The sequence below is a fragment of the Microcaecilia unicolor genome, chromosome 4 (genome assembly GCF_901765095.1).
Source record: "Microcaecilia unicolor chromosome 4, aMicUni1.1, whole genome shotgun sequence".
Classification (NCBI taxonomy): domain Eukaryota; kingdom Metazoa; phylum Chordata; class Amphibia; order Gymnophiona; family Siphonopidae; genus Microcaecilia; species Microcaecilia unicolor.
Window position 1 is genome coordinate 10,446,839 of NC_044034.1, and position 27,487 is coordinate 10,474,325.

At 49.8% G+C, this 27,487-nt stretch overlaps 2 protein-coding genes and 1 long non-coding RNA gene across 3 annotated transcripts in view; 1 reads left to right on the top strand and 2 right to left on the bottom strand.

Annotated features, from left to right (window-relative positions):
- The window catches only part of LOC115468279 (E3 ubiquitin-protein ligase TRIM39-like), a 1,086,936-nt gene that overhangs the window by 404,821 nt on the left and 654,628 nt on the right, over positions 1-27,487 (bottom strand). The gene's annotated exons all lie outside the window — the stretch shown is intronic.
- LOC115468284 (E3 ubiquitin-protein ligase TRIM39-like) overlaps positions 1-27,487 on the top strand; it is a 384,146-nt gene that overhangs the window by 70,241 nt on the left and 286,418 nt on the right. The window lies entirely within an intron of this gene.
- LOC115468322 overlaps positions 7,729-27,487 on the bottom strand; it is a 306,189-nt gene continuing 286,430 nt past the window's right edge. The window contains exon 3 of the long non-coding RNA XR_003941845.1: positions 7,729-7,859. This is a non-coding gene — a long non-coding RNA (uncharacterized LOC115468322). The remainder of the gene's footprint in view (positions 7,860-27,487) is intronic.

A 27,487-nucleotide genomic window follows, 5' to 3' on the forward strand; every position in this document is an offset into this window, starting at 1 on the left:
CTCATGTCTTTGTCAGTGGGCAAACTTACAAAATCAGCAAGGGATCAAATACTTATTTCCCCCACTGTATACAGGTATTTTTTGTACCTGAGGCAAGAAAAAATTTAAGTAATTGCCAGAGTCACAAGGGGCTGTGCCTCAACGAAGCATATAAGCTTCTCTTTTTCTTTTTTCTTGAAAGTGCTGGTATATTGTTATCTGTGGGCTCTCTCTAGCCAGCAAATAAAACAAGCCCACATTTTTTGAATCCATTTATTAAAACTTAAACATCAGCACACTACTGTCTTTAAGCCTCACAAGTGGTGAAGGTGTATGTCACAGGAAAAACCAGGAACCTAAGCAGGTGCATCCCTGGTCAGCCACTGAATGGGCAGCCTGGTGACACAATAGCAGTGGTGTAACCTTTGAAGTGAGTCTCCACCCGTCTCGGCGTCTCCTGCTCTGCAGGTCATTCGGACGCATCGGCGGAAGTGTCTTGGGCCGGATCATCTCCCTGTGAAGCGCAAGTAGTGTCTCAAAGTACCGAGACGTATTCTACTCTGCCAGGGATGCCCAAAGGACCGGATCATCTCCCTGTGAAGCGCAAGTAGTGTCTCAAAGACGAGACTTATGCTACTTGTCAGGGATGCCCAAAGGAGTTTCTGGAGTCCGACAGAGACCGATGCACGCTGGGTATAGTTATGCATCGAGTAGGTCTCCACCTGCCTCGGCGCCTCCTGCTTGGCAGGTCATTCGGGCGCATCAGCGGGTGTCGGTACCATCGGTGCCCAGAGCTTTGCTCCCTCTGTTATGGAGGTATTCGGGCTTCAGACATCAGTCGGTGCCGAGAGCGTTGCTCCCTCTATTATGGAGGTATCCTGGCATTGGACGTCGATACACCGCATCACGTCGGTACCGAGTATCATCGGTACCGAGTATCATCGGTACCGGGTGTCATGGGTACCGTCGGTGCCGAGTATCATCGGTACCGGGGTGTCATGGGTACCGTCGTACCGAGTATCATCGGTACCATGGGTGCCGTCGGTACCGAGTATCATCGGTACCATGGGTGCCGTCGGTGCCGAATGTCACCGGTGCGTCGGTACCGAGGAGTATCGGTACCGGGAACATTGGTACCATGGTCGGTGCCATGGGTCCCGTTGGTACCGGTACCATCGGTACCATGGATTCCGTCGGCACCGGGTATCATCGGTACCATGGGTACCATCGGTGCCGAGTGTCTTCGGTGCATGGGCACCGTCGGCACCAGGTATCACCATCGGCATCAGATATCATGGGCACCATCGATCACAGGTATCATCGCCCATCGGTACCGAGTATCACGAGTACCATCGGTATCGGGTATCGTCGGTACCATGGATAGGTATCATGGATACCGTCGGTACATGAGTACCGTCGATACCAAATATCATGACCAGGTACCATCGGTACCATGGGTGCCATTGGTACCAGGTGTCTTGAGCACCGTCGATACCATGTGTACCATAGGTACCGTCGGTGCTGTTGGTGCCGAATATCATGGGTACCATCGGTACCACATGTCAAGGGTCCCTTCGGTACTAGGGTATCATGGGTACCATCGATACCAGATATCATGACTATCATCGGTACCAAGTACCATGGGTTCCATTGGTACCGGGGTCATCGGTACCATGTGTATCATCGGCACCGTCGGTGCCATGAGTACTATCAGTACCATCGGTCACATCTCTGTTATGGAAGTCATCTGGCAGTCTAGTTTCGATTCCCTTGCATTGCCAGATGTTGTCCTTGGCTTCGAGACCATGGGTACCATTGGATGCCATGGATGCTACCGCCTCCCGCGGCATCTAGCTTTTCAACTGGTCTCCTTCACCGATGCTGCCTCTGGTATGGGTGTTCGCTCGTAGAACTTACCGCGCCTCCATACCTTGGCTTCCAGGCCCAGAAATGCATGTTAAGAACAGCCATTTTGCTACAGGAGAACATATTTTTCCATAGCTGTTCTGTAGAATTGTATGTATGACAGTTGCTCTATACTGGTCAATGTTTGCATCTGAGCTGCTCTGTTTGAGTAGTTGGCTCAGTTCAATGATGGTTCATCTGATGAACATGAAGGTCATGGGGTTTCTCTGCTGAGAATCCTCTAGATCCTCTATTTGTCTTGACACATTACAATGGAGATTGTCAATCAGCCCAATGCCAGATGCTCGAGGTCCTGGACTACCATCTTCAACTCAGAACTGATAGCAGTTCTAAGAACTTGCTTCGGCGCCCCCGAGGCCAGAGCATACATCCTTAGCCTCCTTTGGAGAATGGCGTACCAGGCTGGCATGATCGCGTCCAAGACCAAGTCCTGCCAGATCTTTATGAGCATTCCCACCGGAGTAGGCTACATCTTTTTTCCAAGTGTCGCAAGTTCCTGTCCAATGGCGTTTTCATCACTTGTATTGTAACACCTAGATTTCTGCTCTAGGTATGGTGATGCGCAGACTCTCATGACTGTGTGCCTCTCACCTGGAGGAGGAGACTCAGCAGAAAATTGTTGATATGCTTTGCATACACTTCCTCATCTCGGAACTTCTTTAAAGAGATCAGCACGCTCGTTCTAGTCAGCGGCGTGCACCTAATCAGGCTCCTGCAGCTATTCCGCAGGAACCAGAGAGGGGTTTTGGAGTGGCTCCAATTCAGCATAGCCACTATATATAAAAAAAAAAAAAAAACAACAACAAATGTCCGTACCGGCCAATCTGCCTGTCGGGGGGAAGTTCAAATTTTCTCCACCACAGGTGACTTCTATATCCTCCAACCGGGGGGTTTTTTCAAATAGTCCGGTTAGGATACATTCTCAATCTGGAATCAAACCCTCCACGTTGTTCATTGGAAGTTTAATCCTTTAGCTTCCATCAACAGTGAGTACTTGCAGAGGAACTCTCTGCCTTTCTCAGTACCAATGCAGTCGAGCCTGTTCCACAAGGGTAAGAAGGATTGAGTTTCTATCCCAGGTCCTTCCTTGTGGGTTCCGTCCCATCATAGACATAAGGGGCCTCAACAGATTTCGTTCAGGATGATTTCCCTGGGCATCCTTCTTCCCATACTTCAGGAAAACGAATGGTTATGCTCTCTGGACTTACAAGATACTTCTACTCACTTTGCGTCCAGAGTATGTTTTTCCTAGTGCCTAGCTGTTGTTGCAGCGTATCTTCATGGACTGGGAGTGCAAGTGTTCCCTTAACACGTTGATTGCCCGTCTCAACAGATTACAGCACAGTAATATTGAGACTTCTAGACACATGGCTTCCACAGTTCACGTCACTCCCTTGACACTTTTGCACATCTAGAGGATGTAACCCAACTGTTTGCCAGTCTTCGGAATTCCCCTCAGAGGTGGTTAATTCTCTCCATTTTGATTCTGAGGTGTCCAGTCCACCTTACTCAGTCAAAAGCTGCTGACGAAGGTTGCATCCCTCCTGGCTATCCAACCTAATTATTTTAATCAACCACACAATCGGGTTGTGATGTACTCGATAACAAAGGAGTACTGGATCTTGTCCTCTGAGTCAAGATGCCATGCAGATGTAGCGGTGGGCTCGCCAACGCGGCTTGTTTTCTCCAAGCCATTTATCTAATTGGCGTAAACAGCAGTCTGGCCGACAGGCTGAGCAACTTAGTTCAATCACAAAGTCCCTCAGTTCTGTTCCAGGCTGCAGGTTCACGGCAGACTACCATCGGATGCCTTTCTCCTTCTTTGGGGGACAAGTTTTCTGTATGCGTATCCTACCATACATCTGGTGGAAAAGACTTTGCTGATTCTCAAGCAAGATTGTGGAGCCATGATTCTGATTGCTCCTTTCTAGCTACGTCAGATACGATTCCCTCTTCTTCTGGAGTTGGAATGTTTTCCAGTTCTCATTACGCAGAACGAGGGGGCACTTCTACATCCCAACCTCCAATCTATGGCTCACACGGTCTGGATGTTGAGAGTGTAGGTTTCGTTGACTTTTCCAGAAGAGTGTCTCCCGACTCTTGCCTGCTTCCAGAAAAGATTTCACAAAGAGGTGTTATTCTTTTCATGGAAGAGGTTTGCCGTCTGGTGTGACAGCGAGGCCCTAGATCCTGCCTCTAGTCTTATACAGACCTTGCTTGAGTTCTTTCTACACCTGTCTGAATCTGGTCTCAAGACCAACTCGGTCAGTATTCATCTTCGTGCAATAAGAGCTTATCATCAACGTGTAAAAGGTCAGCCTTTAGCTGTCCACTTCATGACGTTTACTTCTCCCACAGTATTGAGAGAATTCCTTGTATGTGTCTAGGGGGGATTATTTCTGTTGGGCTTAGCACCCCCAATAATTTTTACAGTTGGCTCTTATGCTTCGGTCAGAGCCCCTATCACTCCTTATTCAGTATCTTGGGGTCTCAATGTCGTTTTCATCCAGCTGCTGCAAGCTCAATTCGGGCCACTGGATTCCTGTCATCTGAAGTATTGGACCTGGAAGGTCATTTTCCTTGGTGGCTGTTCCTTCAACTCGAAAGGTCGGTGAGCTTCAGACTCTAGTAGCTCAAGCTCCTTACCTTACTTCTCATCTTAACAGAGTAGTTCTCCGCATGCAGCCAAGGTTCTTACTGGCGCTGGTATCAGAGTACCATCTGATCCAGTCAATTGTCTTGCCAACATGCTTTCTCCCTCATCTTACAAGCCCTGGCGAAAGCAAGCTGCGCACTTTTTGCGTGGAGCAGACGAGCTCCCTCGGAAGGTCCGCCCAGTTGTTTATTTCTTTTAATGCCAGTTGCTGTCGGAAACCGCATCATTTCTTCTTAACTGGCAGATTGCATCTCCTTCATTTTTGTCCAAGCTGGACTGACTCTAGAGGGCCATGTCACGGCTCACAAAATTAGAGCCATGGCTGAATCGGTGACTAATCTAAAATCAGTCACTATTGAAGGGATCTGCAAAGCTGCGGCGTGGTCATCAGTCCACACATTCACATCTCACTACTGCCTTCAGCAGAATAGCCGACGCATCAGTCGGTTTTGGGCAGTCGGGGCTGCAGAACTTCTTTGGGGTTTAGAATCCAACTCCAACCCTCCTAAGCCCATGTTTGTTCTGTTCCAGGCTACACTCATTTAGATGTTTCTTCTTTTCAGGTCAATTTTTATTCTGGCCTCGCCGTTGCGAGACTCTATTGACCACTGTTTGTTGTGTAAGCCTGAAAGCTTGGGATACCCCACTTGTGAGAATATCAGCCTGCTTGTCTTTGGAGAAAGAGTAGTTACTTACCTGTAACAGGTGTTCTCCGAAGACAGCAGGCTGCATATTCTCACAAACCCTCCCACCTTCCCCTTTTGGAGTTGTCTCCTCCATCTTTTGGATATAACTGAGGGGCGTGTCCGCTCGGCGAGCGGGAATAGGTGTGCGCACATGCGCAGTACGATCGCTCGCGCGACGGAACGCCGTAAAGAGATTTTGAGATTTTGCTTTAAAATCCTCCGGGGCCGACGTGGCGTCACCCACTTGTGAGAATATGCAGCCTGCTGTCTTCGGAGAACACCTGTTACAGGTAAGTAACTACTCTTTCCAATAGGGAACACTGAAAAGCTGATGTCCAATAAGATGAGGCAAATCTATGAGGTAGGAAGGTGATAATAGCCAATAGCAGAGCTCCTGTCATAGAAAAAGTGATTGACTAAAGAGCCAGCAAATGAGGGTTAGAGGTAGGTGCAGGAGCAGCCAATGAAGGTTAGAGCTGGGTGTGTGAGGAACCAATGAGGGTTAGCGGTGGGTGTGTGATAAGCTAATGAGAAGTGTTTGCCAGGGTTGCCAGGTGGGTGGTTTTCTCGCCCAATTGGGCGGTTTTCCGCGACCCGCAGCGGGAAATTTTGCCCGCGGCGGGTGCGGTTTTTTGGGCTGGTTTTTATTTTTTTCGGGCTGTTTTTCAGAGCTCTTTTTTGGCCGCCGGGGATGGGGCTAGTGACGTTTGGGGGGGGGATTAGGCGATGTTTTGGGCTGGGCCAGTGACGTTTTGGGCGGGGCCAGTGACGGGGGAGGCGGGGCCGATGACGGGGAGGCGGGGCCGATGACGGGGCGGAGTCGATGGCGGCGGGGGTGGGGTCGATGACGGCGGGGGTGGGGGGGTGAACTTTTTGGGCGGGATTAGTCGGGAGGACCTGGCAACACTGGTGTTTGCTCATGTTTATTAATCTGTCTCCTCTCTGCAGTAAATGTGACTCTGGATCCTGAAACTGCTGCTCCTGATCTTGCCCTGTCTCAAGATCGGAAAACTGTCAGATGGAGAAAAAGAAGACAGAATGTGCCGGACACTCCTCAGAGATTTGATCCTTATCCCTGTGTGCTGGGGAGTGAGGGCTTTACCTCAGGGAGACATTACTGGGAGGTGGAAGTAGGGGGTGGAGCTTTCTGTGACTTGGGAGTGTGTAAAGACTCTGTGAGGAGGAAGGGGGGGTTCAGTATGTCACATGCGGAAGGAATCTGGAAAGTGAATGTGAGAAACTCGGCCTTAATCTCCCCTGAGACCGGGATCCCCCTGCGAGAGAGACTCCAGGCAGTGGGGATTCTGCTGGACTATGAGGCAAGAAAGGTCTCGTTTTATGATGCAGAAAATAAATCTCATCTCTTCACCTACACCAACAAATTTAAATTTAAAGGGAAACTCCGACCTTTCTTCCACGTTTATTTCGGAACTCTGAGAATCCGCCCAGTACCAACCAGGGGCAAGATGCACAAAAGTCCTCGTTAGAGCCGTTCCGTACCGAATTCCATAACGAATCGGTACGGAACGGCTATGCACGAAGGAAAGGGAATGCAAATGAGCTGCTCGTTGCAGCTCACTTGCATTCACTAACCCTTCGTTAAAAACGTCGGTAATCGGCCCGTAAAGCATGTGCAGAGCAGCCAAGCGTTATGCTGGCTGCTCTGCGCATGCCACAAACGTTAACCCCCCCCCCAAAAAACAAATACGTCCTTTATGGACAGCCTTGCCCCCCCCGCCCCTCCCAAGGTCGCCGCTGCTCCCCGCTCCCCCCTGCATTAAAAAATCATAACTTTAGGCAGCCCCGGCCCCCCTCCCTTCCTCTCTTTCTCAGCTCCGCCTCCCGCCATCCTCCGCCCCCGCCGCCCCCCTGAGGTCGTCGCCGCCACTCCCCCCCTCCACCGAGCCCCCCTCCGTCTTACCGGGCCTTCACAGCGCCTCTCACCTCTGTGTGAAGGTGCTGCACAGCACGGGGAAGAATAGCTGATCGCATCGCATCTTCGAACATTCTATGTAGGTTACTTACGTCAGACGAGGGCGGGACCAGGAGGAACGGAGGGACGTCCAAAGATGCGATGCCATCATCAGCTGTTCTTCCCCGTGCTGTGCAGCACCGTCATACAGAAGGCTGCCTAAAGTTATGATTTTTTAATGCAGGGGGGAGCGGGGAGCAGCGGCAACCTCGGACGGGGCGGGGGGGGGGGGCAAGGCCGTCCATAAAGGATGCTCCTGATTAGTGTTTTTGTCGTGTCCCTCCCCCCCCCCCCCCCCCCCCCCGTGATTTTTTTTTTTTTTACATTTTACTTTTTTAACCCGGGCAGCCCTAACGAGAGGTACAGACCTCTCGTTAGCTTTCCCGGAGTTTTCCAGCGTTAGAGCAAGCTGTAAACTTTGATGCATCTCATTTCAATAGGGTTTCTACACAATTTGCTCATCTGCATTCCGTTTTCGTTTGCTGCTACCATCGTCGGAAATTGGGCTTTAATACACGTCCGGGTTAAAAACTTGTTCGTTAAAGCCTTGTTAAAGGCTCATTTAGTTTAGTGCATCTTGCCCTAGGTAATTAAACAACTGGAATGAATTAACCAGACTCATACACAGTTATCAGAAAATCTACAGCTCTATCCTCTGGGGAATCAATAATCATGAGGTATATTAAGTGAGACTGTAAGCTCAGTAGGGCAGGGACTCATTGTACTTCTATGTATTCTGTCTTTTAGGATCTGTCATAAATACTGAAGATCAGCACTGGGTTCAGATCCTGGGGAACTGGGTTCAATTCCCTCTGCAGTTCTGTTGCCCCAGGAACAGTGTTTAACTTAGATTGTGATCCCACTAGGGACAGTGCAAAGTACCTGCAATAGAAATTGTAAACCCCATGGAGGGGCATAATCGAAAGGGGCTCACAATCTAAGTTTATACTTTTGGAGGTAACTTCTGTGGGGCCTGCAAGCTAACTTTCAAAAGAAAACTTCTGATAGACTTTCCATGTTCTTCAACAGGCCTCCCAGGAAGTCCAGGGGAGGGGAGCAGGGAACTAATCTGATGCAGCCAGCTATCCAGAGTCCCCCCATCCCCCAATGATACAGACCCCTATAGAAGTGGACTCAAGTTCTTGTGGCCCATTGAGGAAGGGAAGGAGTTTTGGATTTAGCTCATACTTTTTTCAGTTGTAATTCATGGTGAGTTCCCTTTAGGTACAGTAGGTATCTTCCTGTCCCTGGAGAGGTTATCCTCTGAGGCAATGAACCCAAGATCACAAGAAGTTGCACATTGGAGTCCTGGGCAGTCACCCCTAACAATAACCTTGAGCACCAGCAAACTTTACAGGTACAAAGAGGGGCATTTTCAATATGACGTCTAAATCTATCTTTAGACCTTTTGCTAAAAATGTTCAAAACTCAATTGGCGAACATGGTCATTTTCGAACCTGAAAAATGTCTCTTTTTGTTTTGAAAATGGCTATTTCCTAGATGTTTTCTGGATGTTTTGTGCTTGGTGCATCCTTTTTGACCATTAAAAAAAGAAATAGTCCAAGTGAAAAATGCACAAAATCAAGACGTTGGGATCATAGGAGCCAACTTTTCAAAATTAATGGGGGTGCTAAGCCTAATGGAAATAATCCTTCCCTGGACAGATACAAGGAATTTTCTCAATATTGGGGGTGCTCAAGCACCCACAGAGTCCGCTCCAATGGTTGGGATGTAGAAGGAGCCACACAGACATCCCAGCAGAGCAGTGGGACACCCTATGGGGTGCTGCAGTGACTTCACATAAAAGCTCTCAAGGATACATCTCACCTTTGCTACTACTAATGACTTCTATAGTGCTACTAGATGTAGTCAGCTGTACACTTTATATACAAGTACCTATATTAAATATATAATAATATATGCCTGAGATGCAAGAAGAGTTAATACACGGATGTTTGAGTATATTAAAGTGGGGGAAGGGGGGATAGTAGGGTGGCAGGGGGATAGGAGTAATTAGTAGGATTGTATTTACAAAAAGGATGATGGATGGCGGCCTAACAGGCAGCGCGGAAAGTCACTCTGAGAACCGGCCTGAGAGGAAAACTGTTTGCCGATAAAATGCCCCATACTAAAAGGAAGGGGTTGACGAGGATAGTTCCCCCACCTACCTCGACTCCTTCATCGTCTCAGACGGGACTTGAGCGTTTCTTCGCGCCGATTTCCCAAACAAGCAGAGATGTGGATCCCATATCGGGGCTCCCTGGGGAAGTGGAGGACCCGCTGGGAGAGGATGTATCTCTCTCTCCACCATCGACTAGCAAACCTCCTTGCCCAGCGTCGTTGACGAGTACCGATGTGGATCAACGCCCTACCGGAAGTGTTTTGGGTGAGATCCACAGTGAGGGTCGGGAAGTTCCACAGAAGACACTGGGAGCAGAGGCAGGGACCTCAAAGAAAATGCAGGAGGTAAATCTCGAAATGATTTGGGTAAAGCTGAACAGGATGGATATGACTTTACAACAAACATCGGGAGAAGTCAGTAACTTTAATAAGAGATTTGGTGAGTTAAATGCAAAGGTAGACCTGATACAAGAAGAAATAGCTGGAAAAATGACTGTTATTCAAAAGAATGTTGATTCTCTTCAAGAATTTAAAATAAAAGTAGTGAAAGATAATGTTGAACTTCGGAGACGAATGGAACAAGTTGAAAACTTTAATAGAAGGTTAAATTTACGTTTATTGAACTTTCCCAAACTCCTAGGGGTTACTCCCCTTGATCTATTCAAAAGTTATTTGAATGAGGTGTTGAAAATGCCTCTGGAAGCTACACCGCCTGTTAATAAAATATATTATATTCCTATTCATAAAGGAGAGATTGGGAAAAGTCAAGAAGCTCAACTTATGAATATAGATCCTGGAAATATCTCGGCTATACTTGAACAAACATTGGATGAGACAACAGAAAGGTCTACATTGATAGTGTCTTTAATATTTGAACAGGATTTAAACATAATGAAACAGTACTTTAAGAATTTAAAAACCTGTTTCGGGGGTATTAAAGTACAGATTTTTCCGGATGTTACAAAATCGACTCAGCAGAGAAGGAAAGCCTTTTTGGCACTGAAATCAAGAACTGTTGAGATAGGTGGGATGTTTTTCCTGGCCTATCCGTGCAAGTGCCTTGTGAGACTGGGGCAGGTTAAATATACATTTTTTTCACCTGATGCCCTTAAATCCTTTCTTGATTCTAAACAGATGTAAAATTACAAGGAAATACTACGCCACCTAACTCTTTTCGTCTCCTCCAATAATGAGGTCTAAGGAAGCAATAATCATCATTGATTAGTTAAAAATTTAGATTATTTTTGAAGTAGGAATGTTATTATTTCTGTATAGATAAGTACTATGGCTGTATTTCAATAACAAGTATATTCTTGTCAAAATGTTTAAAATTTAATGAACAAATTGAAACATACAAAAAGGATGATGTAGTAGTTTGGAAGTTTCTGATTTCAGATTAATAATGTATCTATAGTTATTGTAATTCAGGATCGAAGACCAGGGCCGAGCCTAGGGTCTCTGGCGCCTCCCTGCAGACTATCAGTCCCCCCCCCCCCCCCCCCCCCCCCCCGTGAAAATGATCGCTCACCACTTGCTACACTGAAAGGAATTGTCAGCAATATTCTTAGAAACAAATTGCTATGCATTGCAAAATAAGATAGCAGATGTAAATTCTCAAAGTGGACATATTCCAAACGCTAAAATGAAAATAAAATGATTTTTTTTCTACCTTTGTTGTCTGGTGACTTTCTTTTTCTGATCATGCTGGCCCAGTATCTGATTCTGCTGCTATCTGTCCTCTTAACTCTGTTTCCAGGGCTTCCTTTCCATTTATTTCCCTCCTTTCTTTGTTTGTTTGTTTTGTTACATTTGTACCCTGCGCTTTCCCACTCATGGCAGGCTCAATGTGGCTTACATGGGGCAATGGAGGGTTAAGTGACTTGCCCAGAGTCACAAGGAGCTGCCTGTGCCAGGAATTGAACTCAGTTCCTCAGTTCCCCAGGACCAAAGTCCACCACCCTAACCACTAGGCCACTCCTCAACTCTTCTTCATTTCTTGCTCTATATCCATTTCCAGCAATTTCTCCTCTCTCCCTGGGTCCTGCCCTCCCATCCATGTCCGTCCTTGTCCCTCTCTGACCTTCCCTCCTCCATCCATAGCCAGCAATCCTCCTCTCGCCCCTCCCCTCCATTTTCAGCAATTTGTCCTCTCTCCCTGGGCCCTGCCCTCCCATCCATGCCTCTCTGCCCTCCCATCCATGCCTCTCTGCCCTTCCCTTACCTCAGCTCCGCGCCCTGGGGCCTTTAAATCTTTTACCTCCGGTCGCAGCAGCGTCAGTGAAAGCGCTGCCGACGTCTCCCTTCCCTTCGTGCTTGTTGGTGTCCCGCCTTCTTCTGACGCCAACTCCAGGCTGTCCTTCTTTGTTAGATTGTGTAAAGGGTTAAAAAAACCCATTAAATTGGGAATGTGTGCTCCCCTTTAAGGGGCTTACCTGGGCTGTTCTGGGGTCCGGTAGGCTTTTGGGGCATATGGGGCCGTTTTGATTGTGCCCATTTGTTTTGTGACCCTCAGGAGGGTCCGATTGTATTTTGGGCCGTTTTTGGCCCATCCAGAGCGGTGGCCGCGTTTTTGGTGTTCCCCAGGCTTGCTCCGATGTTCTGGAGTCCCATTTCGGGACCGGAGCAAGTCCTGGGGCAGGAGGCAGGAGCAGCAACGAAAAAGGCGGTTGGCGAGAGTGGCGCGAGTGCCACCGCGATTTCAGCAGGAGCTGGGGAGAGGGAAAAACCGGCTGGTTCTGGTGCGCGCGCATGCGCGATCAGGGCCTGGAGCTCCCGGTAGGCCGCAAAATGGAGCCTGGGCCTCGATTTTGATTTTTGGCCCGAAGAAAACGAGGAGGAGCGTTGGAAGACCGTCGGGGCTCGGGAAAGTTCGAAGGACCCCAGGATGGACGTTAGAGGGGTCAGGTGAGAGGTCCTATGGCCTTGTTTTAATTTAATTTGAATGAATTTTGAGGTTTTTTTAGGTGTTTTGTTGTCGGGCCTTCCCGGAATTTTTTAAAATTATTATTTTTATGGTTGGGGGGTCTGGGTGGCTTGAATAGGAGGATTGTATTGTTTAAAATTTTTTTAAAGTAATTTTAAAGGGATTTTTGAGGTTTTTCCAGTGCGGAGAGTCGTGCGCTGCTCTGGAAGTGTTTTTTAAAATTCCGACGACGGGGTTTGAGAGCGCACATGTGACTTTATACATGTGGAAATTTTGGTAATTTTTGGTAAAACGTTTATGGGGTTTTTGGGTGAAAATAGGTTAAAATGGCGTATATTAATAGTTTTAAAAAAAAGAAAACATGGACTGGATTCAGAAAAATGTGACTGGGATGGTGGTACAATTTTTCTTAAAGTATAATGTGATTTATTATGCATTTTGTATAGAAATTCATTTTTCCCATATACTTTAATGGGAAAAATCTATTTCAAGATGGAGAATGTGCCTAGATTCTCAACTGAAAAAGTTAGCTGACATTTTGAAAGTCAGCAGCTGATTGGTCCGTGTGGGTCAGATGGTCAAGCTGTGATGCTGTTGCTAGGGGAGACTAGCAGTGTTGCCAGGTGGCGGTTTTACCGGCCAATTGGGCGGTTTTCCGCGACCCGCCGCGGGAAATTTTTGCCCGCAGCGGGTTGCGGTTTTTTGGGCTTTTTTTTTTAATTTTGGGCGGTTTTCCGGCAGGTTTTTTGGCCGCGGGGGCGGGGTTAGTGACGTTCTGGGCGGGGTTACAGACGTTCTGGGCGGGGCCGATGACGGGGGAGGTGGGGCTGATGACGAGAGAGGCGAGGCCGGTGACGGGGAGGTGGGGCCGATGACGGCGGGGGCAGGGTTGATGATGACGGGGGCGGGGTTGATGACGACGGGGGCGGGGTGATGACGCAGGGGTGGGGGTGTCAGGGGCGGGGTTTGAGTTTGGGCGGGTTTTGGGCTGTTTTTAGGCTGGATTGGGTGGGAAAAAAATTTTCCACCTGGCAACCCTGGAGACGAGTCTGTAAGACAGGGAGAAGAGCTTGTGACACTGGAAGAGACAGGCCTGTATGCTAGGGGTGCTTCAGGTGTGTGAGAGGTTTGAGATTTAATGAGGGAGAAGAGCTTGTGTCACTGAGGGAGTCAGACCTGTATGACAGTGGTGCTGCAGGTGTGTGGAGAATTTGGTGTCAAGGTGTTAGCACTGCAGAGCTTGTGTCACTGAGGGAGTCAGACCTGTGTGCTAGGGGTGCTGCAGGTGTGTGGAGAATTGGGAGTTTAGAATGGGAGAAGTGCTTGTGTTACTGAGAGAGTCAGACCTGTATGTCAGTGGTGCTGCAGGTGAGTGGAACTTGGGTGCTAGTAAGTGAGAGGGGTCACTGTATGGCAGGCGTGCTGCAGGGATGTGGAAGATTTGAGTGCTAAAGGGTGAAAGAATCTGGAGACGTGGGGTTGTGTAAGGGAGAGAAAGGTGTATGGTTTTGAGAGTGAGTGGATCTGGCTATGAGAGAGCAATTAAAGTCAACAATAGCCTTCTCATTATTAGTGAGGGAAACACAGTGAGATCAGAGTAGAGAAAGGGAATAATACTTACCTGTTACTTTGAAATTAGTTAATTGGCCACCAGTTTTGACTTAAATTCCCAGAATTTCTGCTTACATTCATCAGGGAGCCAGGGTTTTTGTTCCTTTTTATTTAATTAAAGATCAGGTATCATCCACTCCATAATAACCTGGACCAGAACAACGAGCTCCAACGCAAGAAAGAGAAGAAGGCTGAGGAAGGTTTGCAGCTGTCTTGCAGCTAAGTACTTACCAGCACGAGCTTTGGACAAAAGGTTTAATTCAATTAAAAGATTACATGCATACTTACCTTTGGGTTCTTGACTGTGAGACCTGGGAAAACAACACAAACAACACAAAGAATCAGTCCTTTACATAGAAAAAATAATTTTAACATTATCTCTCTATATAAAACGCACCTCCAACGTTCTATTGAAGCCTCTCTTAGCAAAGTGAAGGGGGTGAGATCGCATTGTGTCTGCCCCGCCCACGCGTCAAACGTGATGACATCGAGGGCGGAGCTATGACACAACCAATCGCATCGCTCGGCAGCGAAGCGTCAGGGAAGGAGGCGGCGCTCTCGACGTCTAGCCTTCCCTTCGCTGTGTTCCGCCTTCTTCTGACGTCAAGGATGACGTCAAAAGAAGGCGGAACACAGCGAAGGGAAACCTAGACGTCGGGATCACCGCCTCCTTCCCTGTCACTTCGCTGCCGGAACCGCCACGGAGGTAAATTTAAAAACAAGAAAAAAAAAAAAAACGCATGTTGGGGGGAGAGAAGAGGGTGGCCAGTAAACTACAGCAATGGGAGCGGGAGGGCAGGGGAGAAACCACAGCATGGATGCGAAGGGGGGGGGGGGGGAGAAGAGGCCGGCCCAGGCTGGCACATGGGAGAGAGAGGAGCATGGATGCGAGGGGGGGGTCATGGAAGGGACAGAGGGGACTTGCTGGAAAAGGATGAATGGAGGCGGCAGGGGACAGAGGAGCATGGATGGGCATGGATTGGGAGGGCAGGACTCAGGGAGAGAGGGGAATTACTGGAAATGGATGAATGGAGGGGGCAGGGGACAGAGGAGCATGGATGGGCATGGATTGGGAGGGCAGGACTCAGGGAGAGAGGGAAATTGCTGGATAGGGATGAATAGAGGGGACAGATGGGCATGGATGGATATGGATTGCAGTGCAGGCCTCAGGGAGAGAGGGCAATTGCTGGATAGGGAAAATGGAGGGGCCAGGTGACAGATGAGCATGGATGGGCATGGATTGGAAGGGCAGGACTCAGGGAGAGGGGAATTGCTGGATAGGGATGAATGGAGGGGACAGATGGGCATGGATGGATATGGATTGCAGGGCAGGCCTCAGGCAGAGAGGGGAAATGCTGGATAAGGAAAAATGGAGGGGCCAGGTGACAGAGGAGCATGGATGGGCATGGATTGGAAGGGCAGGACTCAGGGACAGGGGAATTGCTGGATAGGGATGAATGGAGGGGACAGATGGGCATGGATGGATATGGATTGCAGGACAGGCCTCAGGCAGAGAGGGGAAATGCTGGATAGGGATGAATGGAGGGGGCAGGTGACAGAGAATCATGGATGGCCATGGATTGGGAGGGCAGGGCTCAGGGAGAGAGGGGAATTGCTGGAAAAGGATGAATGGAGGGGGCAGGGGACAGATGGGCATGGATGGATATGGATTGCAGGGCAGGCCTCAGGCAGAGAGGGGAAATGCTGGATAGGGATGAATGGAGGGGGCAGGTGACAGAGAAACATGGATGGCCATGGATTGGGAGGGCAGGGCTCAGGGAGAGGGGAATTGCTGGATAGGGATGAATGGAGGGGACAGATGGGCATGGATGGATATGGATTGCAGGACAGGCCTCAGGGAGAGATGGGAATTGCTGGATAGGGATGAATGGAGGGGGCAGGTGACAAAGGAGCATGGATGGCCATGGATTGGAAGGGCAGGACTCAGGAAGAGGGGTATTGCTGGATAGGGATGAATGGAGGGGCCAGGTGACAGAGGAGCATGGATTGGACTCACACTTTCACTCTGACTCTCAAACAGTCACTCTCACATACACTCTCCCAAACATACACACTCCGAGGAAAACCTTGCTAGCGCCCGTTTCATTTGTGACAGAAACGGGCCTTTTTTACTAGTTGTTCAATATTTTAGGTAAAAAAAAGGTGAATACTTATCTGATGTATTGTTTGAAAGTAGTTCCAAGCTGTTATTGATTGCTATTAAAGAAAAGAAATAGAATTTCTGTTAACACCTGAAAGAAATTGAAATGCTGAAATAATTTGAAATTAGTTTAAATACATTTTGATTTGTAACAATTTCCTTGGTTTGGCAAAGGCTCTGATCATTTTGCGGGGAAAACACTGTGACATCTTACAGAGCCTGTTCCTTCAAGTGAGCGCACTTATGACATCATAGTGCGGGTTTACAATTGTATGCTGCGTAACCCTGGTAGCGCTTTAGCAATGTTAAATAGTAGTAGTAGTAGTAGTAACCACTAAAGGAAGAGATGAACTCGCTCTTTGTATGGTGTCCCAAAGTGACTCCATAGTCACTATGGTTGGTTTGTGTAAGACCCGCAACTCTCCACGTTTCTCTCCTTTACCAATACCAATAGTTCCAGACAAGGGTTGGGTGTGTTACTGCATCCAATCCTCCTGTTATCAGGGAGGAGGTCACCATGAGAAGCCCCTCCAAGAGCAAAGTTGGTGTCCAGATTCCCTTGGTGCCATCAAACTTATTTTGCTCACACTTGTTTTTCAGTTCACCAAGTCCATGGGTTGCACTTACTACTACTATTACTACTACTTATCATTTCTATAGCACTACTAGACGTACGCCTCACTGTACTCTGGACACAAAGAGATAGTCCCTGCTCGACAGAGCTTACAAACTAATTAGGACAAACAAACAGGACAAATAAGAGATAAGGAAATTACTAAGGTGGGAATGATAAAATATGGGTACTGAACAAGTGAGTAAGGGTTAGGAGTTAAAAGCAGAATCAAAAATTTGGGCTTTTAGCCTAGATTTGAAGACAGCCAGAGATGGAGCTTGTGGTACGGGTTCAGAAAGTCTATTCCAGGCATATGGTGCAACAGGATAAAAGGAACAGAGTCTGGAGTTTTGTCTAGGGTTGGTCCCGGGTCCAGTTCACAGAGGCAGTGGGTTCCCAAAGAATGCAAAGAATCCACACGAGTTTGGATATATAAAGTATATTATATTTGCAGATATGTATAGGCTCATAGCACTTAGTACAGGTAAAAGGGTACAAGGCTGTCTCTGGGTGTGTGATTACAGAAAGGGAGGATAGGGTGTTTGCTTACAGAAAAAGAGAAGCCCTGGAGTTGTGCTGAAAGAGGTATATGGGTGCAGGGAGAAAGACAGAGAGAGAGAGAGGTCCCCTGTGCCCTGCTGCACAAAGAAAACAGACCTAGAAAAGGTGCCCTGAGCTCTGCTTGCAGAGAGACAGAGAGGGGGGGGGGGGGGGGGGGAAGGTGTGGTGGAGGAGAAGGGTGCAGATAAGAGAGATTTACTCTTTCCTGATGTGGGGGGACCTGTCTCATTTCAGGGCTAAATGATTCCCCTTTTCCACTGCTGCTTGTTGAAGCCTGTGAGACCAAAGTCTATTCCACCTTAGTAGGGGAAGTGACCGAATATGCCTCCAAAGTACTGCAAGTTGCTTCATCACTGAGATTTGTCTAGGATCGGTGGGGTAAACACTGGCTTCTTCCTTCCTCTTCCTCACAGCCAGCTGAGAAAGAGATCACTGCAGAGGACAACGTTTCTGAATGCCCAGATGCCCTGCATACCACCATCTTCCTTTCCCTCTGTGTCAAACACAGTTTAATAATAAATTATCATCTATTAATCTAAAATCAGACCATAAGCTATTCTCAAAAGGAGCCGAATCAGCAATCAAGTAATGTGATAACTTTGAAGCAGGCAACCTGCACCTTTCATGCAAAGTAATTGGCTAAGAAAACCAGCCTAAACAAGGCATCACTACCCATCCTAGAAGGATCTTGGGCCAGATCTTGTACAATGCTAAAATGTTCATGTGAGCGGTTTATAGAATTTAGCAGCCACTGGGAATAAAACAGCTTTCCCTTGCCTCAAGAAAGAATAATAGGAGCAAGTCATAGAACTTCTCAAGACCACACTGATAATGACTCAATAATTGGAGAATCCTTCAACTCTGGTATTAGAACACCAGATCTGATGTCCGGCTCTTCTCATGTGTAGGATTATGAGCACAGGTCAGTACCCCAACACAGGTCAAAAAAGGCAGAGGCTGACAAGCTACTTTGGAAGCTATCAGAGATTGAGAAGTCTATAATTTATTAAAGAACATGACCCTGTGTAAAGTCAGGAATTTATACCCTTAGGGGGCAAAGTAGGCTTTCGGAAATAAACTAGTATAAACAGAAGAATGTGATTTAGCGACTTAAGGGAAAATATATAGTGAGAACAGAAAACAGAATGATCTCTCAGGAAGGTAAGTGCTGAAGTATTGTGAAGCCTTGCTTAACACAAAAGCTATATAAACAATTGAATCAGAGCATTTACGTTGGAAAGGTAGCGGCAGACCACATGTTTGTGTCCTCTCCTCTCCACATGAGAAACTAGCATTTGTAATTGTAAATTTCTCCTGGTAAAGAAATTAAAGAATAAAAGGCCCGAGAGCTTGTCTCGATGGGCCCCGTTAAACGTGGGCTGGGCCCGTTCGAGACAGTTCTAGAGGGTCGAGCGAGGGGGGCAAGAAGCCCCATGCGCGTGAAGTGCGAGAGGGGTGCGCTATGAGTGGCCAGCTCATAGAAAGCGACTGCCCAGTGGGTCCTGGGAGGGCTGCTATTGGAAGATGGTGGAGTAGGGGGTGGAGCTGAAGGGGGAATAAAAGAGGGCTCCTTCGAGGCTCAGGGCGTTGCCCTGTTCCTGAGAGGCGGTTTGTGGTTTGTTCAGTTTTCAGGAGAGCTCAGAGCAGTAATAGAGCAGGCTACTTTTAACAGCTGTCGGTGGCTCGGAGCACAGTTCCTGCCTCTATAGTGCAGTGTTGGAAGCTTTGGGTGTTTGATTCCCAGTTGGCACAAACAACTCTGGTTTTTCCCCATGGCGTCGGGAGAAGATGAGCAAGGTGTAAAACTGTCATTTTGCACCAGTGATTCCATGGACGCCAGCCCATCACATGTGAGTACAGGGGGTGGGTGATCCCGGGAGCACACAGATTGGAGGTGGCCCAGACGGCTATTGCTGTGGACGCAGCTTTAGGAATGGGGAAAAAGCAGAAAAAGAAAACACATCATGTGGGCATAGGCAAGCGAGGGCAGAAGCTCATCATCTCCAGCTCCCCATGCAGCACTAGGGGATTTCTCCCGCACTGCCCCAGCTAGCCAGAGGAACCTTTGCTCATCATCTCCAGCTCCCCATGCAGCACTAGGGGATTTCTCCCACACTGCCCCAGCTAGCCAGAGGAGCCTTTGCTCATCATCTCCAGCTCCCCATGCAGCACTAGGGGATTTCTCCCGCACTGCCCGAGCTAGCCAGAGGAGGCTTTGCTCATCTCCAGCTCCCCATGCAGCACTAGGGGATTTCTCCCGCACTGCCCCAGCTAGCCAGAGGACGCTTTGCTCATCATCTCCAGCTCCCCCATGCAGCACTAGGGGATTTCTCCCGCACTGCCCCAGCTAACCAGAGGAGGCTTTGCTCATCTCCAGCTCCCCATGCAGCACTAGGGGATTTCTCCCGCACTGCCCCAGCTAGCCAGAGGAGCCTTTGCTCATCATCTCCAGCTCCCCATGCAGCACTAGGGGATTTCTCCCGCACTGTCCCAGCTAGCCAGAGGAGGCTTTGCTCATCATCTCCAGCTCCCCATGCAGCACTAGGGGATTTCTCCCGCACTGCCCCAGCTAGCCAGAGGAGGCTTTGCTCATCTCCAGCTCCCCATGCAGCACTAGGGGATTTCTCCCGCACTGCCCCAGCTAGCCAGAGGAGCCTTTGCTCATCATCTCCAGCTCCCCATGCAGCACTAGGGGATTTCTCCCGCACTGCCCCAGCTAGCCAGAGGAGCCTTTGCTCATCATCTCCAGCTCCCCATGCAGAACTAGGGGATTTCTCCCGCACTGCCCGAGCTAGCCAGAGGAGGCTTTGCTCATCTCCAGCTCCCCATGCAGCACTAGGGGATTTCTCCCGCACTGCCCCAGCTAGCCAGAGGACGCTTTGCTCATCATCTCCAGCTCCCCCATGCAGCACTAGGGGATTTCTCCCGCACTGCCCCAGCTAACCAGAGGAGGCTTTGCTCATCTCCAGCTCCCCATGCAGCACTAGGGGATTTCTCCCGCACTGCCCCAGCTAGCCAGAGGAGCCTTTGCTCATCATCTCCAGCTCCCCATGCAGCACTAGGGGATTTCTCCCGCACTGTCCCAGCTAGCCAGAGGAGGCTTTGCTCATCATCTCCAGCTCCCCATGCAGCACTAGGGGATTTCTCCCGCACTGCCCCAGCTAGCCAGAGGAGGCTTTGCTCATCTCCAGCTCCCCATGCAGCACTAGGGGATTTCTCCCGCACTGCCCCAGCTAGCCAGAGGAGCCTTTGCTCATCATCTCCAGCTCCCCATGCAGCACTAGGGGATTTCTCCCGCACTGCCCCAGCTAGCCAGAGGAGGCTTTGCTCATCTCCAGCTCCCCATGCAGCACTAGGGGATTTCTCCCGCACTGCCCCAGCTAGCCAGAGGAGCCTTTGCTCATCATCTCCAGCTCCCCATGCAGCACTAGGGGATTTCTCCCGCACTGCCCCAGCTAGCCAGAGGAGCCTTTGCTCATCATCTCCAGCTCCCCATGCAGCACTAGGGGATTTCTCCCGCACTGCCCCAGCTAGCCAGAGGAGGCTTTGCTCATCTCCAGCTCCCCATGCAGCACTAGGGGATTTCTTCCGCACTGCCCCAGCTAGCCAGAGGAGCCTTTGCTCATCATCTCCAGCTCCCCATGCAGCACTAGGGGATTTCTCCCGCACTGCCCCAGCTAGCCAGAGGAGCCTTTGCTCATCATTTCCAGCTCCCCATGCAGCACTAGGGGATTTCTCCCGCACTGCCCCAGCTAGCCAGAGGAGGTTTTGCTCATCTCCAGCTCCCCATGCAGCACTAGGGGATTTCTCCCGCACTGCCCCAGCTAGCCAGAGGAGCCTTTGCTCATCATCTCCAGCTCCCCATGCAGCACTAGGGGATTTCTCCCGCACTGCCCCAGCTAGCCAGAGGAGCCTTTGCTCATCATCTCCAGCTCCCCATGCAGCACTAGGGGATTTCTCCCGCACTGCCCCAGCTAGCCAGAGGACGCTTTGCTCATCATCTCCAGCTCCCCCATGCAGCACTAGGGGATTTCTCCCGCACTGCCCCAGCTAACCAGAGGAGGCTTAGCTCATCTCCAGCTCCCCATGCAGCACTAGGGGATTTCTCCCGCACTGCCCCAGCTAGCCAGAGGAGGCTTTGCTCATCATCTCCAGCTCCCCATGCAGCACTAGGGGATTTCTCCCGCACTGTCCCAGCTAGCCAGAGGACGCTTTGCTCATCATCTCCAGCTCCCCATGCAGCACTAGGGGATTTCTCCCGCACTGCCCCAGCTAGCCAGAGGAGGCTTTGCTCATCATCTCCAGCTCCCCATGCAGCACTAGGGGATTTCTCCCGCACTGTCCCAGCTAGCCAGAGGAGGCTTTGCTCATCATCTCCAGCTCCCCATGCAGCACTAGGGGATTTCTCCCGCACTGCCCCAGCTAGCCAGAGGAGGCTTTGCTCATCTCCAGCTCCCCATGCAGCACTAGGGGATTTCTCCCGCACTGCCCCAGCTAGCCAGAGGACGCTTTGCTCATCATCTCCAGCTCCCCCATGCAGCACTAGGGGATTTCTCCCGCACTGCCCCAGCTAACCAGAGGAGGCTTTGCTCATCTCCAGCTCCCCATGCAGCACTAGGGGATTTCTCCCGCACTGCCCCAGCTAGCCAGAGGAGGCTTTGCTCATCATCTCCAGCTCCCCATGCAGCACTAGGGGATTTCTCCCGCACTGTCCCAGCTAGCCAGAGGAGGCTTTGCTCATCATCTCCAGCTCCCCATGCAGCACTAGGGGATTTCTCCCGCACTGCCCCAGCTAGCCAGAGGAGGCTTTGCTCATCATCTCCAGCTCCCCCATGCAGCACTAGGGGATTTCTCCCGCACTGCCCCAGCTAGCCAGAGGAGGCTTTGCTCATCATCTCCAGCTCCCCATGCAGCACTAGGGGATTTCTCCCGCACTGTCCCAGCTAGCCAGAGGAGGCTTTGCTCATCATCTCCAGCTCCCCATGCAGCACTAGGGGATTTCTCCCGCACTGCCCCAGCTAGCCAGAGGAGGCTTTGCTCATCTCCAGCTCCCCATGCAGCACTAGGGGATTTCTCCCGCACTGCCCCAGCTAGCCAGAGGAGGCTTTGCTCATCTCCAGGTCCCCATGCAATGGCATGATTGCACGCCTCTGACTCATCAGCTGAGCTCACGCTTTGCAAAAGTAAAGAAAACCGGGCAAGCGAAGCTGCAGAGAGACTGAGTAGGGAGGGCACCTTCCCTGTTGGCAGCAATTACACAAGTTACTGTACCTCTACGAGCAGCAACAGCCGGGACTTCCCACCTCCCTTTCGTTTAGCGAACGCAGACTCACACTTTCCGTGAACAGTGCGCCGATCTGAAGCAAACTAGCTCTCCCACTTCAACAGCAGACTGATGCCTGGACTTGGGGCTCCCCACCCACCTCACCTCAGCGGGGTGCTGCTGCGCGGTGGGAAAATTCCCACCGCTCCCAGCTCGCACGCACCCCGTTGCATCCTCGCGCATGCCCGTCCGGGCATGGCACCATGTTAATGGCGGCTCCGTGCACCCGGGGGGGGGGCACTGCGTCTTGCTTAATGCCCAGATACCCTGCCTACCACCATCTTCATTCCCCACTCTGTCAAACACAGTTTAATAATAAGTTCTCATGATATTGTTCTATCGCCCTATCAATTCCCCATTGTCACATTCCATTGTTCTATTCCCCATATGATATTTTGACTTTGACTTTGTCTTCCCCTAACTCCTCACAATGTAACCCATAATCGTATTGTAACAAACTGTATTTCCATTATTCACAATGTATTGTAAGCCACACTGAGCCCGCAAATAGGTGGGAAAATGTGGGATACAAATGCAATATAATAATAATCTGAAATAAGACCATAAACTATTCTCAAAAGGTGCAGAATCAGCAATCAAGTAGGCAACCTGCACTTCATGCAAAGTAATTGGCTAAACAAGGCATCATGGGAAGAGGTTGCTGTTCTCCCAGGAGCTCCCAGACCCCCCCCCCCCCCCTCCGTCTCTTTAGCTGGGGAAAAAAAGGGAGGAGCTAGGAGACAGGAAGGAGGGCAGACAGCCCTGGTGTCCTATCAAATTACACAAAGATCCTGTTAGAGCCACCCCTTATTTTCAAACTGAAATTAATTCCTTTCTTGCATTTGCTTTCCTGTAAGAAGCATGGCTGCTGCAAACCCTATTGAGAGTCTGCAACATGAAGTTTCTTGTTCTATCTGTCTGGATTATTTTACAGATCCAGTAACTACAAACTGTGGACACAACTTCTGTCTTTCCTGTATCAGTCGGAGCTGGAAGGGGAGAGACACAGACTTCTGTCCCCAGTGCAGGGAAACATCTCAGCAGAGAAACCTCAGACCTAACAGGCAGCTGGCAAATGTGACAGAAATGGTGAAAAAGCTCAGTCAGTGTTCAGTGAGACCCAAAGAGGAGAATCTGAGTGAGGAGGAGGCTGCGCAGGAATACAAGGTGTGTGTCAGTGTCTTTATTATTACAGTGTGATCCCCATAGTGGAGGAGTTGCCTAGTGGTTAATGCAACAGACTTGGCTTCTGGGTTTGATTCCCACTGCAGCTCTGTGACTCTGGGCAACTCACTTCACCCTCCATTGCCCCAGGTCTAATCTTGTGTGTAAGTTTAGCTAGCCCAGATCAGTGTTGGGTCTGCTGGTTCCAGTGATAAGTTAAAGAGCAGGAGAGTAGCTCTGAGTCGGGGTCTTTCTTTGATCTGTCTCCCCGCAGTTAATGCTTCACACCTTCTTAGCCCAGAGAATCTGGCTTCTAGGGTTTGTGTAGAGACAGAGGGGTGGGGGAGGGGGGCGGTGTAACTGCAAGGCCTTTTCAGGTAATTGTTGGGGGGGAGGGGTTGTCACATGTGTGGCTGACTGTCTTTGCTTGCTGGCCAGTTGGCTCAGAGGGAGAGGTGCTTGGGAGACAATGGTAGGGTATTGAGCTTAATTGCTCTTTGGAATGTGTTAGGCAGGGATTGTAGTGCTTGAATATTGGTTTTAGATTTCACTGGAGTTTTCACAGTCATGTATTAGTCAGCAGTCTTGCTTCTCTAGCTAAATGCTCACTTGTGTGCAGACCACTCAATGTCAGGCTGATTCACTCACAGGCAGATGATCAAAAGCAAAAGCCGGTGCTAGAGGTTGTTAGCGGCATACTAGCGCCGGCATTTGCTACCGCCCCATGATCAGAGCCCTCGAGCACGTGAAACAACGCGCTCGAGGGCTCTTTGCGCAAGTAGCATTCATCGCCAATGATCAGCGGTCAGCACGCCAAAATTTGAGCCTCTGGCCGCGGCAAACCCTACGCCAGCTCCCAGCTGACGTTGGGGTTTGCAGATCATTAGGGAGGAATGGTGAGCCCTGCCTAGGGTTACCATTCGTCCGGATTTCCCCGGACATGTCCTCTTATTGAGGGCATGTCCGGGGCGTCTGGCGGATTTTGCCTGCACCTACGTTTGTCCGGATTTCTGGACAAACGTGGGTGCAGGCAGGCGCGTACGTGTGGGCGGGCGATCGGCGCCGTGGGTCTGGTCTCCCGTCCCCTCCCCTTACCATGTTCCCTGGTGGTCTAGTGACGTCTTCGGGGCAGGAAAGAGCCCCCTCTTTCCTGCCCGGAGCGCTGCCTCCCCTGTCTATCATCCTTCTCGGTCTGGCTGGGGATTCAAAATGGCCGCCGAGAGTTGAACTCTCGCGAGGCCGCTTCAACTCTCGGTGGCCATTTTGAATCCCCAGCCAGACCGAGGAGGATGCAGCAGGCAAGGGCAGGCAGCGCTCCGGGCAGGAAAGAGGGGGCTCTTTCCTGCCCCGAAGAGAAGACGCTACTAGACCACCAGGGCTAGATAGTAAGTGAGGGGGGGGGGAATGTGAGAGGGGGGGAGGAGACTATGTGACGGGGGGGGGAAAGGGGCGGAACGAGGACCCAAAGGGGGCGGGGCATGAGGCGTGGGGGGGCGGGGTAGGGGCGTGACATGTGTCCTCTTTTTCAGAGGACACAAAATGGTAACCCTAGCCCTGCCCAGCATGCAGTTGCATGCTGGCAGGCCCACGTTCCCCCCCAAAGCAAATGCCAACAGGGGGCTGGAGGTCCGGCGGACCTCCATTCCCCCCCCCCAACGACCCCCCCCCCCAGGTTCAAGGAGGGCTGGAGACCCGGTGGGTCTGTAACCCCCCCCCCAAACCCCCAGAAAATGGTCCCTGGTAGTCCAGTGGCCGCTGGCCAACCCCACTTCCAGCGAGCGACGGGGGGGACTGGAGGTCCGGCGCACCTCCAGCCCACCCTAACTCCCCCCCCCCCCCCCAGCGTTGTCTGCCGAATTCCTGGTGGTCCAGCGTGCCTCCCTCCTTCGACGCCACAAAATGGCGGCGCCCAGCTCCGCCCAGTCCATCCTGGGATGCGCTGGGTGGGGCTACACACCATAAAGGGAATTGCTCCCTTATATGATCTATAGCCCCACCCAGCGCATCCCAGGATGCACTGGCCAGGGCTGGGCGCCGCCATTTTGTGGCGTCGAAGGAAGAGGAGGGAGGCAGGCTGCGTCCCTCCTCCAACCAAGGTAGGGGGGTGGGCTTTGGATGTGACTGACAGACCCTTGGCAATATTGGGGGTTGGGTTGGAGGGCCCAGCGGACCACCAGCCCCCCTGTCAGTTTTTGTTGGAGTAAGAAGAAGATATTGATTGGAACTTGGTTTTTGAGCAATGTTTGGTTTTACCATAAGTGTGTATAACATATTTATATACACCTTTGAAAGTTTTACCCCTGACGCAGCCTGAGGGCGAAACGTGGCCACGTCGGGTATTGTTCCAATAAACCTTTTTGACCTTATTCTGCTTTTCTGTTTGTTTATGCTTTTGTGCAAGCAGTTTTTTTTTGCCTTTTTTATTTGCTTCCTTTTCATTCTCAAAACTAAACGGAGTTGAATTAGCAGCGTTTTGAAGACTATGAGTAGTGAGATCAATCATCAAAACTTGAACCCTGGCTGCTGTCTATTCAGGCATCTTCCATATACATTCAGGGGTCAATATTCAGCCTGTGAGTTGTGGCTCCCAGAAGGAATACAGGTATTGCCAATACTCCATGCTGTACCCAAGAACCTCAACAGATGAAAATAATAATAATGAATAATCTTATTGAATTACCCCCTCGTAATGCTGTTTCATCTTGTCTTACATTTCCCTATCTGTAAGAATGTGATATATAAAACAATTCACTCTGCTAATTTCTCCTATCAAGGCACCAAAATTCTCTTCCTAAATCAATCAAGTTTACAGCTGATTACCTAATTTTTACAAGTCTTCTAAAAACACATTTCTTCAGTTTGACCTTTCTGAATACAAAGAATTTTACCCACACCCTTTTCTTAATCTTATTTCCCATCTAGTCCTGCCTAATTATTCTCTCATTTATCCACCCTTGAGATAGTCTAAATCCCTGGTTAGGACCCCTTGTTCATGGTTCAGGTTACCTGGTTAGATATGGGGGGGGGGGGGCACTGGAACTGAATATTACTGGTGCCCGCATATCTCTCAGTTCCACCCTCACCCTGACTCTGCCCCCGAATCACCCCTCCCTCCACTGCCTGGACAGAACTTTTGCCAATATTCAGCGGCACAAGTGCTGTTTAATGTTGGCTCATGGCCAGTTCAGCACGATTTAACCAGGCAGGAGCCTATCCTGCCTGGTTATATCACTTTGAATGTTGACCCATCAGACTTCAGTTCTTTCAAAGAAACAATCTAAATTGGAAGGGACAACTCACATTTACAGTCAAGTCTGAAATTGTGGTTATAAAAATAATCACATGCTAATCAATGATGTTTAATGTTCACAGGAAAAGCTTAAAATGCATCTGGAGCCTCTGAGAAAGGATCTGGAAAACCTTCTGAAGTTTAAATCTACTGAAGAGAAGGAAGCTGAAAAGCTGAGGGTGGGTATCTGTGTCTCCCTCTGAGCCAGTTTCTGCAGGGTTTTGGTTCCTCTCACTACATCAGTCCCCTGAATCACCTGAATAAGAGAATAATAGAATTCAATCTGCCTTGTTACTACATGGAAACTATTTCTTGGTTCCTTTTTGGCTGAGAACAGGTGGATTCTGAATCTGTAAGTGGAAGAAAGGAACATGTTAACATTGTATTTCTTGCAGAGAGGTTAGTGTGGTGTGGGCTGTGTCTGAGCCTTTTGATGCTGGGCCTCAGAACCACAACCCACCATCTCACCCAGACAAATTCCTCAACTGATTCCTTAGACCAC